This window comes from Hipposideros armiger, unplaced genomic scaffold, assembly GCF_001890085.2.
Source record: "Hipposideros armiger isolate ML-2016 unplaced genomic scaffold, ASM189008v1 scaffold_99, whole genome shotgun sequence".
Classification (NCBI taxonomy): domain Eukaryota; kingdom Metazoa; phylum Chordata; class Mammalia; order Chiroptera; family Hipposideridae; genus Hipposideros; species Hipposideros armiger.
The window spans coordinates 327649-340415 of record NW_017731449.1 but is presented as its reverse complement, the minus strand read 5'-3'; the positions used below and the strand labels follow the sequence as shown (position 1 = coordinate 340415).

Here is a 12767-nt window from a genome sequence, read left to right as displayed (position 1 = left end):
CCTTCCTCTGGCTTCTCCCTGGCCCAGAGCAAGCAGGCCTGTGGACTCTAAGGGAACTCTTTTGTCCCCTCTCTCCTGATTGACACTACCCAACAGGTGAGGTCCAAGCAGCCCAGGCAGGACAGAACCCAGAGGGGTCCAGTGTCAGTGAACTTAACCTCTGCAAACCTGCTTCCTCATCTGCAAAAAGGGGATAAGAATTCCCCTCGTTTCCTAGCTCCGGGGATTTAGTGAGATCGTTTTGGTAAAGCATTTCACATGGTGCTTGGCATCTAAGTTCCATACTTGGCCAGGATTATCAGCATTTCCTTAACTTCTCTGGTTTTTCCTCACCCTCGCCTCATCCTTCAGCTCACAGAACTAATACGAATTCTCCCAGGCCACCTTTCCACTCTGAGGAGGGATGTTAGAGGAGGGCCAGACAGATCTGTTTTAGTCCCAGCCTAGGCACCTCTCTGTCCCTCAGTTTCCTCATCTGTAACAAGACAACGATAAGAACAGTATCTGCTTCCAAGGCTCATTGTGAGGATTGAGTGAGGGCCTTTACCATAGCGCCTGCACAGAGCGAGCACTTGATAAATTTTAGCTATCATTTTCCCCCTGACCTTATCATTCTAAATTAAGTCTCCATAATTCCCTGAGCCCCCAGTAGTTTTCCCCCAGAGGGCTCATCATAATTTGTAATTACATATTGATTTGTGTTGTTTACTATTTGCCCTTCCACCCCAGCTTAAATTCCATGAGGGATAAACCACGTGTCTCTCTCGATTGTGGCTGTATTCCCAGGACTGTGCCGGGATATAGTAGGTGCTTAATAAATATCTGTTGGGTGGATAAACGCACGAGTAAATGAATACAGCATTAGCATTGGCCTGGATGATCACCAAGGTCCCTTCCAACTCTGAGAGTCTCCACTATCCTCTATTTTTTGACAGCCTGGAAGGAACATTTAAAACAAGCCCCAGAGAAGCTGTTTCGCCAATCCCCGGGGAAGACTCAGGATGTATGCTGCTGACAGACTTCTGAACGCTCAAGTTGTGCAGAGAGTTACTCTGATTTTTTTAAACCTGAGAAGGGAGCCTGCTGAATTTCCGGGTTGGGATCCTCCTCTCCTCCCTCAGGGCTGCCCACACACAGGGCACTAAACCTGGCTCTGTGGCGGGCAGCAGAGACCCCCGGGCCAGGTGGGCAGGCCTGCCTGTGTCAGCAGCGGGCAGCCCGTCCAGAGCAAAGGAGGCCAAACCTCATGGAGCAACAGGTGACCACAGTAGCCTCTGTCCTCACCTTTTCATGCTTCCAAAGAGAGAATACTTCACATGTGTGCATGGGGCTGGCTTTGGATACCCACAGCCTCACGCAGACACAACAAGTGCTGGCTTTTCATGCAGATTCTCAGGTGCCACCCCGGAACCCCTAAATCAGATCTGTAGTGGGGCCTGAGGATATGCATTTTATAAAAATCCCCCAGATGCACACCAAAGCCTGAAAGCTGCTATTCTGTTGAGAAGAAAACAGGTCACTACAAGCATTGCCCTCCTGGAGGCTGGGTGCGTACGCGTATAACGAGTTACCCTTGCACCTGTAACCTAACTCTGGACACAGAAGCAAACAGCCTGCTGACACCTGCTTTGCAGCAGAGGCTGTTCTGAAACACCAGTTTGCAAAACTGATGGAGTCAATGGAGAGCTTGAAAATTCTCTATTGATGCTAGCTAGGTCTTACTCCTAAAGATTCTGATTCAATTGGTAGGAGGTGCAGCATAAGTTTGGGATTTTAATATAGTGATTCTGATATGCAGCAAAGTTTGGGAACTACTGCTCTACCTTCCCCTCACCACCCAGCTCCCAGCTCACCAGTGCAGACTCCAACCACCACCAGCACCCCAGAAGAGCCTTCAACCGATTAGCGGCTCAGCCAGAGCTGCTGTGGGCTGAGAAAAAAAGGGACAGAAAGAAAGAAAGTGGGGTTCACGATGCAAGACCCTGGGATGTTGGGGCACAGGATCTGGTCAGAAGATGCACCCCAAAAGTCCCAAGTCTTTATCTCCTAGAAGCTATAGGTGACTTGCTGAGCTGGCATCATGTCCTCAGGATGTATGAGGCCATAGAACAGAGCTGTAAGGAGGTCCCCAAGTCCTCGTAACTGAAGCAGGATCCCAGCTCCACCATTTACCAACTCTGCAACCTCAAGTGAGTTAGTGAACCTCCCCAAGCCCTACCTTCCCCATCTGTAAACTGGGAATAACACAACCTAACACTTGTTCACTGCATCCTCACAACTTTATGTACAAGGCATGTAACATAGTTGCCGGCAGGCAGTAAAAGCTCAGTCACCCTTAGCCAACAATAAGAATCAAAGGTTCTTTTGGTTGCTTGTTAGATGCTTCATTCTTTTCTTTTCTTCCTTTAGTGGGCCTTGGACCCTTGTCGGCTATTCTGCCAACCTCAGGCAACTTCTACTCCTCCAGGGCCTCTTTTCTTGTCAAGGTTGTCTAGTTCTTCACTCTTGAACTTGCTACTTAACTTCTCTGAGCCTCAGTTTCCTCATCTCCAAAGTGGGGGTATAAAAGCACTACCACATTCGTTTAAAGAACCAATGAGCTAATTTACGCGGATTGCCAATGCGAGGCCTAACTCAGGGTCACTCTGTAAACCTCAGATGCTGTGGGAGGTGAGAACAACTGTTTCTCCACCATGACCTGAGGTTCAGCAGAGCCCTCGCCATCCGCTCTGGCAGCCAAGGGGCAGAAAGATGACTCCTGAAGGCTCTTGGGGAGCTGGCGTTTCCAAATTTGGAGCCAGGGGAGCAGCGGCCCCGTGTCCCCTCGTCCACCCCGCCTGGAGATGCTGAAGAATGCTGACTCCAGCTTGGGGCCCCTCTCACCAGCTCCCCATCCTCCTCACTCCATTTAGCTTTGGCAATCCAATTCCCTTCCCTCCACCCGGAAATCGATGTTTAATTAACACATTATTGGAAAAATAAACACAGTCTTCAATGGGACTGCAATGAAGCTAATGCAGCGCAGCTTGGGGGCTGAGACCATCCCTTCAGTCAGTAAAACGCTCCTCCCTTTCCTGCCTCTCAACCAAGAAAACGTCACCTTTTCTCCCTGGCATCCTCGGCCTGGGGCGTCCCGGCTTCTTCTCTCTCTGTTTCCTCTCTCCCTGTCTCTAGGCAGAGGTACTACCCATCCCTTCTTATCCTTGATGCTATAACATAGACACGGGGAAGGAGGCATTTGATGTCAGTACATAAATCACTGCTCCATGGGGGAAAGAGGTACCTCCTTCTGAACACCCCCAGCCTCCATCTGTGAGGCTGTAGCTGGTCCCATCTCCCCCTTTTCTCCAGACCAGAACCAGCACTCATCCAACTGAGGGGTCAGCAACTGTCTTACCCTGGCTGGAGTTGGGGAGAAGGCCCAGGGGTGACTGACCAGGGGGAGCTCCAGGGCCCTCTCCAGCCCTCGGACCTCAGAGCGCACCTGAAGACCTCCCACCCCCCCGCCAGAGAATTTTCTCCTCTAGACCCCATTTTAGATGCTCCAACTCCTACCCGCTCTTCTCCATGGTTCTGAGTGGAGGGCCGTGCAAGATCTCAGAAACAGCATGAATTCTGGAGTCACACCCAAGCTTGGATCCAGGGTCAGCTACGTCTCACTGGTGTGATCCTAGACCAGCTATCTAACCCCACTGACCCCTGGTTTCCTTGTCGGTCAAATGAAGACACTACCCATCTGAGGAAATAGAGCAGAACACAATGCTCTGCCAACAGCAATGCTAGATGACTGTCCATTCGCTGAATCTCCCACTGAGGGCCAGGCCCTCCTGCAAGGGCCATGGGGAGGGTGGGCCCATGGAGGATCAGGGCCACAGAGCAAAGTGGAGATAGATAAGCTGCAGGTTCTCTGCCTTCTGCCAACCCACCATCATCCCAAACAACCTAAACTTCTCCTCTGACAAGGTGCCTGAGCAATGAAGAAGGTACCTGAGATACCATGGGAAATGGAGTTTCAAAGTGCCATTCAAAAGGCAACCAGCTATGCCACTGCTGGGCCAGCGGCTTCCTCCCCCTAAGCCCTCCATGCCTCTGACAGACAGGAATACCTTCAGCAGGTCCCAGGGTTGTGAGCCACACTGCTCAGCAAGTGGGTCAGCTCTAAGCATCAAGTTCCCAGACTTGGGGGACCAGAAGGATGGCCCACAGAGCTGTTGTGACACAGTGGTTAAAGACCAGAGGCTTCAGAGCCAGGCCCACTGGGTTTGAATCATTGCCTTCCACTTGCTACCTGTGTGACCTTGGACATGCTATTTAACTTCGTTAGGCCTAAGTTTCTTTCCTGTAATACAGAGATGATAACAGTACCTATACCTCATAGGGTTATGGGAAGATTAAGTGAGATAATGCATGACAAGTGCTTAGCAGAGTATCTGGCACCTAATCAGGGCTCAAATGTTGGCTGAGAGAAGTAGTTATAGTAAGAGTTGTTAAGTTAGTAGTAGTGATGTTGGCAGCAGGACTAGTCAGAAGAGTCAGATCTTAATCTTTTAAATAGGGGCCAAGTGGAAGTATCTGTGGAGAAAGGCTCTACTCTCAGCCACCTTCTTGCCCTAAAATTGGATTTCCCCCTCTGCCATGCCCCTTCCCTCTCTCTATGCCATTAACAGAAAGTGGGTGAAGTCATCTTAAAGAAGGATGACCGTGTATTTTATCATCCAAACCAGGACACTTCTGAGAGTTAATAATTACACTAGGACAAAGGCCTAAACAGGAACTGTCTCTACAAACCAGGGCACCTGGTCACTCCAGCTCAAGGTCACACAGAAATGGCTTCATGCCCTATCTCAAGATCCTGGCAAAAGGTAAGGCTTCCCAGTCCTGAGAATCCACTTTAGTCTAGCCCCCTTTCCCCCTATACCCTGACCCCCACAAAACACACACACACACACACACACACACACACACACACACACACACACACACACACATGGCTAGAACAACCAACCCCTCCCCAATTCAAGGTCAAGTCCAGCCCTAGGGGTGGAGCAGAGGGATTGGTAGGGGCCCTTCACTTACATTTCACAATGTTATGCTCCCCAGCCAGCCTCTGGAAACAGAATGAAACACACTGAGGCTAGTGTCTGGGCCCAAGCCTCCATTTCCTGAGAAATAAGGGCTAAGCCATTCTGGGAGATGCGCAAAGCTCCTAGGTCATCAGGATCCAGACACCAAGTGCGTGGACCTCTGCATGGAGGCCCTGCTCTATCTGAGAGTAATCTTGATGGGCAGGACTACATGGGATTGAGAACCCGGAACACCCCACTGGGGTCTCCTCCTTCAGCACATTCAGAGAATGACCTTAATCAGCACTCAGTGACTCCAGTGACCTTGGAGGATAGCTCTGCAGGAGTCTGCACGTCTGCCCTCTTTAGAGGGACACCTAGACCCACCAACCTCCCCAAGACCCCACTCCCCTCTGACTGAGGAAGGAGAGCTGAGAGGGGACCTCAGGAAGCCACCAGCACCATACCCTTTGAGAGAGGGCGCACATCCCATCGGCAGCACGATGGTGTGGTAAGACCGTTACCTGGGCAGCCAGGACATCTGGATTCCAGCTTTGTCTCTGGATCAAACTTGGCATATGTCTTTGGACGAGGCATTTAATCTCTCTAGGCCTCAGTTTTCTCACCTATATTTGAGGGCACTGAATGAGATGATGGTTCACCTCCCTTTATCTCAGTATAATATAAGAATCACAAACTTGGGCTTTGGAATAACACAGGTCTGAGTTCAAATCCTTGATCTAGCTTACTTTATGTAAGTTTAAGTCTGTCTCCTCCTCTGTCAAGGGCAGGTATTAATAGTATCCGGCATTGAGTTATGTGAACAATTAAATGAGGTACCAAATGTAAAAACAAAACAAAACAAAACAAAAACCTTGGTATAGAACTTGATATAGATTAAGCACCTCAGAAATGATAGCTTTATCACTATTATTGCTACTGCTACTACCATGATGGTGATAATGATTACTACCATGTTTCCCCAAAAATAAGACCGGGTCTTATATTAATTTCTGCTCCAACAATCTACATGTATTCATTTATTCATGTACAAAAATCTACATTTATTCAAACAGTCATGTCTAGCTGACAATCTTAACTGGGGCTTATGTTCGTTTGGGGTAGGGCTTATATTACGAGCATCCTGAAAAATCATGCTAGGCCTTATTTTCTGGTTAGGTCTTATTTTCAGGGAAACACAGTAATATTAGCAGGATTGTGAAGGAGGCAGATCCACTGTGACTGGCATGGAGAGAACCTTTCTACTGAGCTCAGAAAGTTTAGCACTTTGCAATTCCTCTGGCAGATCTGGCACTTGCAGACACAGCCCGAGACAAAGTTCAGCTTTCCCAAAAGACAGGCCCCAAGGTGCTGCAGAAGAAAAGAGAACCCCAACACCAAACACCAAACCCTCATGGTTCCTTTCTCCAATCAACACGCATTTGTTGAGCATCTACTACGTGCTGGGAAATGTCCTAGGCACTGGAAACACTGCAATGAACGAAAACCGGAAAGAGTCCCTGACCTCCTGGAATTTGCATTCTAGATCAGGAGACAGACAAGATCACTTTAGCACTTCAGTATACAACACAGTGTTAGGCAGTGATTAGCTGATTAGAATTAAAGGCAGGGTAATGGACTGGAAAGTGGCCGGGGGTTGGAGTGAGGGGGCTACTTTAGAAAGCCAGCCAAGAGAAGCCTCTGTGAGGAGCTATCACTTGAGCAGAGACCTGAGGGAGGGGGCAAGGAGCAGGCCCCATGCACAGCCCCTGCCAGAGCCCAGTACTGCCACCTGTGGCTGGCCCAGCCACACCGAGGCCTCTGGTCATCTGCGGAGCAGCCAGGACCGGCTTCAAGGGTCAGAGCTGCAGCTCCTCCGCTCTTCCCCCAGCAGCGTCATGCCAGGCGGAGACAGGGCCTGACCACAGCAGAAACGGACGCGCCAGGCCGGCTGTGCATTTCTCATGGTGGCAAGCTTTGGAAGGGTGCTTCTCTCATCCCCTCAAGAGGGTCACATAAGGAGGACGCTCCAGGGGGTCCCAAGAGCACTCTCTTCTCTGCGTTCGGCACAATCACTCAACGCTAAGGCATCATACTCCCCATTTCTCCTCTTTCTCTGGCAATGACGTAACCCTTTCTCCCTAGCTCCCCAAGGTCAACCCCAGGAAGGGAGAGGGACGTCAGCCACGTAGGACAATCAGCACCTTGCTCTGAGGATTTTCTTTTTCTTTGAGGCAAAATCTTTTCCAATTTCATATATAATTGCTAATAAAGACGAACACACCTTTAGCCAAAGGAGAAGGAAAATGGCGTCTGGCAGCTAAGGCAGCCAGAGCCCAAGAGAGCACTAGGGCTCAGGCTGCTGCCCTGGCAGAGGGCAACTGCAGCTCCTTGGGGCTGCAGCCTCAGACAAGGCCGAGCTGCCCAAAGGTGGCTGACACCGTGGAGAGCAGGACCATCCTCCTGCGCTCTGCCCAGGGCTCCCAAGGTGGCAGGGAAAGCCCTCAATTTCGCCCACCTTCTGTCTGCATCCGCCTACAGTCCTATCCGTGAGCACACCCACCCACGGGCTTGCCTGGGGGCCGTGGGGATCTCTTACAGGCTTCCCGCCGGGGACCGGAGCCGCTTCTCCCTGTGCCACCCTCTTCTCAACTACCCTAAACGCTCCATTGTCCTCTCTCCCCGCACCCCAGCATCTCTGCTTTTTGCCTTCCTCCCCCTCCAAGTGAGGGAAGGTAAGCGTCCCTTTGCTGTCACCCCCACACCTCTCCAGAGCCACTCTCATGTACATGTCTAACACACACACACTCACACAGCACATACAGGCAGGCAGCCTCCTGCTTGAACCACACGCACAGCGGTGATAATCCCGTGTTGTCCAATTGGAGGCACACCGGTGCTGGACCAACACAAACACCCCTCCTGCCCCCACCCAAAAGGCAACACAAAGGCCACCAAGAATCTCAAGATGAGACGACATTTGTAGAGCGAGAGCTGGATAGGACAAAGACATCATTTCGTCCTCCCAACGAACCACGACAACTCTGGGATATTCTGCAGTGCCCTCTGGCTTGACACAGCCCACTGAGCAGAGCTGTGTGTGTTGGTGTGTGTGAGAGCGCGTACATATGTGTGGGTGTGGGGGGGTCTGTGTCTCTACCGTCCAGGCATCAAATCTCCCCAGAGGTAACCCAGTCTGGACTCTGCTTTCCCTGGGTAACCTTCCTCTGATGTGCCGCAAACATATTACACGGATGGTTAAATTGATCATTATCACCGGGTGCTTATTTGGCAAAAAAAGCCATTAATGTCATCTACCCCCATTCCAGTCGCCTTTCTCATGAGGTCCCCTCCCCCCAAAGACTCTCCAACATGCGAATCCCATGAACTGCGACACACCACAGCTTTCGGGAAAGAATAATGGCGAAAAGAAAGAAGAGAGCGATGTAGGGAGAAGACGTGGAGAGCGGTACTGCAATCCCCGTATGAAGACGGGTGAATAGGAGCCATGGTGGAGGTAGGGGTGGGGAGAGCCATAAAGGGGGATGAGGCCAAACGAAATCAAGCCCTTGGGCGCCCGTGTCTGTGTGAGAGAGAATGTGTGTGCAAGAGCGTGTGCAAGTGCGTGTGTAGATGTGCCGACTTAGCCCTCCTATCAGAAGGCTGCATCCGTGTGGCATGTAGGAAAGGCCATCGCACCACTGTTGTGTTGCAAAAAAAAAAAAAAAAAAAAGGAAAAGAAAAAAGAGCCGCAGAGCCATCAGAATCAGAATTTTCTCATCAAGATGGAATGGGCTAGAGGAAGCGGGGAGGGGGTGTAAGGGGTAAGGAGAAAGGTGTGTGGGGATAGAAGGCAAGAGCATGGCAGAATTGGTAGTGGGGTAGAAAAAATTGCACATACACAGAGACATAAACACACACAATACCCAAACGCCAACCCCACCGCTCCACTGTTCATCCAAGACTGACAACCCGTCCCCCATCTCTCCGCTGCCTCTCTGTGCCCCCCAAGCTGGTGCCGATGGATTTCTGTATCTCAGTTTTGCAGCAGTGAGCTAATTACAACCAAGCCCCCTCACCAAATTAACCCCTCCCCTCCCTCTCTTTTTTCCTCTAAAAGGCCAATTGAAGAATAATGTGTTTTTAGAGATAATGGATTTTTTTTTTCCCAAGGAGCGAGAGAAAGGGGGATGCAGGACAGAAATTCTGCAAACCAGTGACTTCCGACCTCACCTCCGTCTCCCCTCATGTCTCCATTTGCTGTAGCATCTCATCTACAATTTCCAACCGTCCCCTTGTCCCCACCACCCAAAAGAAAAGACCGTCCTACCATGCACATCGACAAACACACCAACCGTCACCCAATCTCAGTAGCCGATCTCAAAACCCCAAGCATCAACCCACCTCGATACATCCTTTCCCTTATATAAGCAGCAAATCATCAACATATTCAGTAAAACACAGCATTAAAAAGAAATCAACAGGAAAGGAGGCCAAAGCCCCGTCAAACCCCCAATAATTAATAACAGGGAGCTACCAGAGAAGCAAAGACGTAGTTGTCTCTCAAAATCTAGAATCCCTTTGATTTCTGGCCCCTTCGTCTTAAGAAGCAATTTTTTTAAATTATTTCATTAGAAAGGGCTGGAAAGCTCCAGAAAAGGGTATTCGCACAGTCCAGTTGTTTTAAAAAAATTAACCCAGCCCTGTTGCTCACTTTAATAGCGAACTTCCAGCGTCCAGCCTTTTTCCCCCTCTTCCAGAAGGAAGACTGGCTCACAGGATGAACCCCGGGCTGCAGAAAATGGGCCAGGAGCCCTTACTCTCCACTCCCCAACCAAAAAAAAAAAAAAAAAATTCCTAACAATAGGAATATCTCTGTACAACCAGCACCCGTCTGAAACGTCGTTTGCCCCAATATGACTTAGGCAGATTAAGCCAGAAGATTAAAAAATAATAATAATACCAGACTTGCTATGTCTCTCTCCCCTCCATCCTTCCACCACGTACCCAGTAGCCCTTAGGTAAACTTGCCCATCATAACCAGCGGGACCATTTTAACTTGAAAGACGATGCAGAAGCCCTTGAACGATGAAGGGAGGCTGTACCCAGAACAGCAAATTCATAAAGGGCTAGTTCTTCGGGCTCCCCAGACCTAACCTCTAGGTGCCCCCAGATAGACTATCCTGGGTACGGAGTCACCCAGCGCGCTGGGAGTTCAAATTTCCATTGGAACCTTCATCACAAAGGCAAACGGTCATCTGACCCCCGAAACTACACCGTCTCCCAGGTGTGACGAGGCGTGTCCCTCTCCCTCCCAGGCCATCCACAAGACCCCAGCAGAGAAAGAATTAAGAATGTTGGTGGAAGTGGGAGTAAAAGAAAACTATCTCCCCAAGCGAGAATGACCGGAGGAAGCGGGCAGATGACAGTTTCTCCTCTCCCAGTTCTCCCAGTTGGTCAGACTGTGTCTTGCTCTATCCTGGATGATCTCTGACCTTTGCATTAATTTTTTTTTTTTAATAATGATCGGGGAGAGGAATCCTACTTTACCTAAACACCAATCATGGTTAGAAAAAATATAATTTTCTCACTGCATGACAATACTTCTACATTCACATCAAAAGAAGGCATTTAATGAAGGGAGGGAGAAATTTATTTTTTTAACAAGTAATCACAGGGCAAGTCACCTGCAAAGCAGCCGAGCCCATAGGTTGGTATTACATCACTGGCCTAGGAAGGGATGCGGGGGGAAGGGTGAGTGGGACAGATTTTTTTCCCCCTTGTCATTAGAAAGATGTTTCTAAAGCAGTGAAGTTTTGTGGTTAAAAAACAGACAGGGAAAGAGCTAAAACTCTGGGTACAACACAATGCCTTGAAAAAAAAAAATACATCGAACCAGCCTCTAAGGTCACTGAGAGCTTGCAAAACCCACAGTGCTTACACGGAGTGGAAGTTTTCAGGCAAGCCTGCTACTAAATCATTAATATAAACAAATGGAAGGCAGGGGAGGAAGACTCCCTTGTAACCGATCCAAAGAGGAGTGCACACACACATGCACACTCACACACTCACACACTCTCCCTTTTCACCTTCGCCAAGTATTCCCACCTTCACAAGAAGCTAGCAGGAGTCCAACATGAACCTTCAGGCTCAAGAACCACTCCCTCCTACCCACCCCCCCAAAAAATCACACTCAAACACACACATACACACCTCAGTTCCTCAACAGCTAGGGGAGTCCCTGTCTCCATTCAATTTTGGCTTCTGGTGATCCTCACAGTGTCCCTTCTCTGAATCAGCCCCTTCCCCAGAAAAAAAAAATAATAATAATAATGAGGGGGAAAGTAGCTGCAAAAGTATATGCCCAAAATGAAGTGATGGGCACACATCATTTCAGACTAACAATCCAAGGAAATAGGAGAAAGACTTTAAAAAAAAAAAAAAGGTAAAATATCTAAAACATTCTCTGAGTTTTTGAACATCTGGAGCAAAAGGACCCAACTTCCAGGAGAAACTGTCAGAAGAGAAAGGCAGCTGAAAAGCCATTCCCATGGTCAGCCGAGGCTCTCCAGTCCAACATTCAGAAAAAAAATCTAGGTTGGTGGCTCCCAACTGAAAACTTCTACCCTCTCAGGAGCAACCGCCTCCCAGAACAAACGAGAACCTTGAGTTGTTTCGCATCCTGCGGGTCTTCCTGTCCCCACGAATCTTACCTTTCCAGTTGACCAGAAGATGTGGGATCTGTTTGTTTGTTTGATGTTTAATCAACTGAGTTTGCTGGGTATGTTTCCTCTTTGGGAAGGTTCGAATTCCAGAATCTTTCTCTCTCCTTTTCTCTTTTTCTCTCTCTTTCTCTGGGAGGGAGTGGCGGGGAGGAAGGGAGGGGCTGTTAGAGGTGCGAAAAGCAAGTCTTTGGTGGCTGGAGATGCTGGCGCTGTGAGAGAGGAGGACACGCTCGCCTCTCCCTCTCAGTGAGTTGCATGCGAGACGAGATGTGTAGGGCTGAGCTCTGAGCCTGAGACTGCCGGAGGAGCCCAGGAATTTCACGCACTCCAGAGCCGGCCCCTCCCTCTCCCACACAGACCCCAGCATTTAAAGAGACAGCCAGGCTGCCGGGCTCAGGGCTTCACCTCTTCTCTGACTGTTTTGCAAACAGCTGAGAAGATAGCATCAGGGAGGGGCACTCTGCAGCCCCCTAAGGCTACGAGGCAATATCAGGAGCGTGGTTCTTCCCTCACCCCAGCTTGAGGGGGCTGTTGGCTAGAACTGGAGCAGGAATTAAAATAAAAGACAGCATCCTCAGTTACAGCTTCAGTGAACTAAGCCACTTCTCGCTGCTGGGGATGCACATGTCTCACTGCAGATTGAGGAAGTGGAGGGGACCCTGACCTAGAAGTGTGCCTCAGTTTCCCTGAGTGGTCATTCCTCCTTATGAAATCATGGCAATCCTTGCACATCTGGTGGAGATTAGAGCTGTAACTAGGACAGAAACCCATTCCTTCAACAAGCATTTTGAAGGCCTGTTAGGATGACGCACAGTGCATATGATGAGGGATGGGGACATAGAAGTGAAGGTGACAAAGGGGGCTTTCCCTCCAAGGGCTCCTAGTCACCAAGACAGATGGAAGCACAGCACACCCTTTCCCAGGGAGCTGTGAGCTAAGAGAGATGGAGGCAGAGATCAGGAGCAGTGGTGGGTCAGGA

General features: G+C 49.6%; 1 protein-coding gene across 25 annotated transcripts in view; it reads right to left on the bottom strand.

Annotated features, from left to right (window-relative positions):
- The window catches only part of NRXN3 (neurexin 3), a 1587373-nt gene extending 1575287 nt beyond the window's left edge, over positions 1-12086 (bottom strand). For 24 of the 25 annotated variants that reach the window (XM_019646240.1, XM_019646221.1, XM_019646235.1 and 21 more), the window contains exon 1: positions 11777-12079. The gene's annotated coding sequence lies outside the window, so the exon portion shown is untranslated. Of the gene's footprint in view, positions 1-11776 lie in introns of all 25 variants that reach the window. The other variant, XM_019646239.1, reaches the window with a different exon arrangement.
- Positions 12087-12767: the final 681 nt, after the last annotated feature.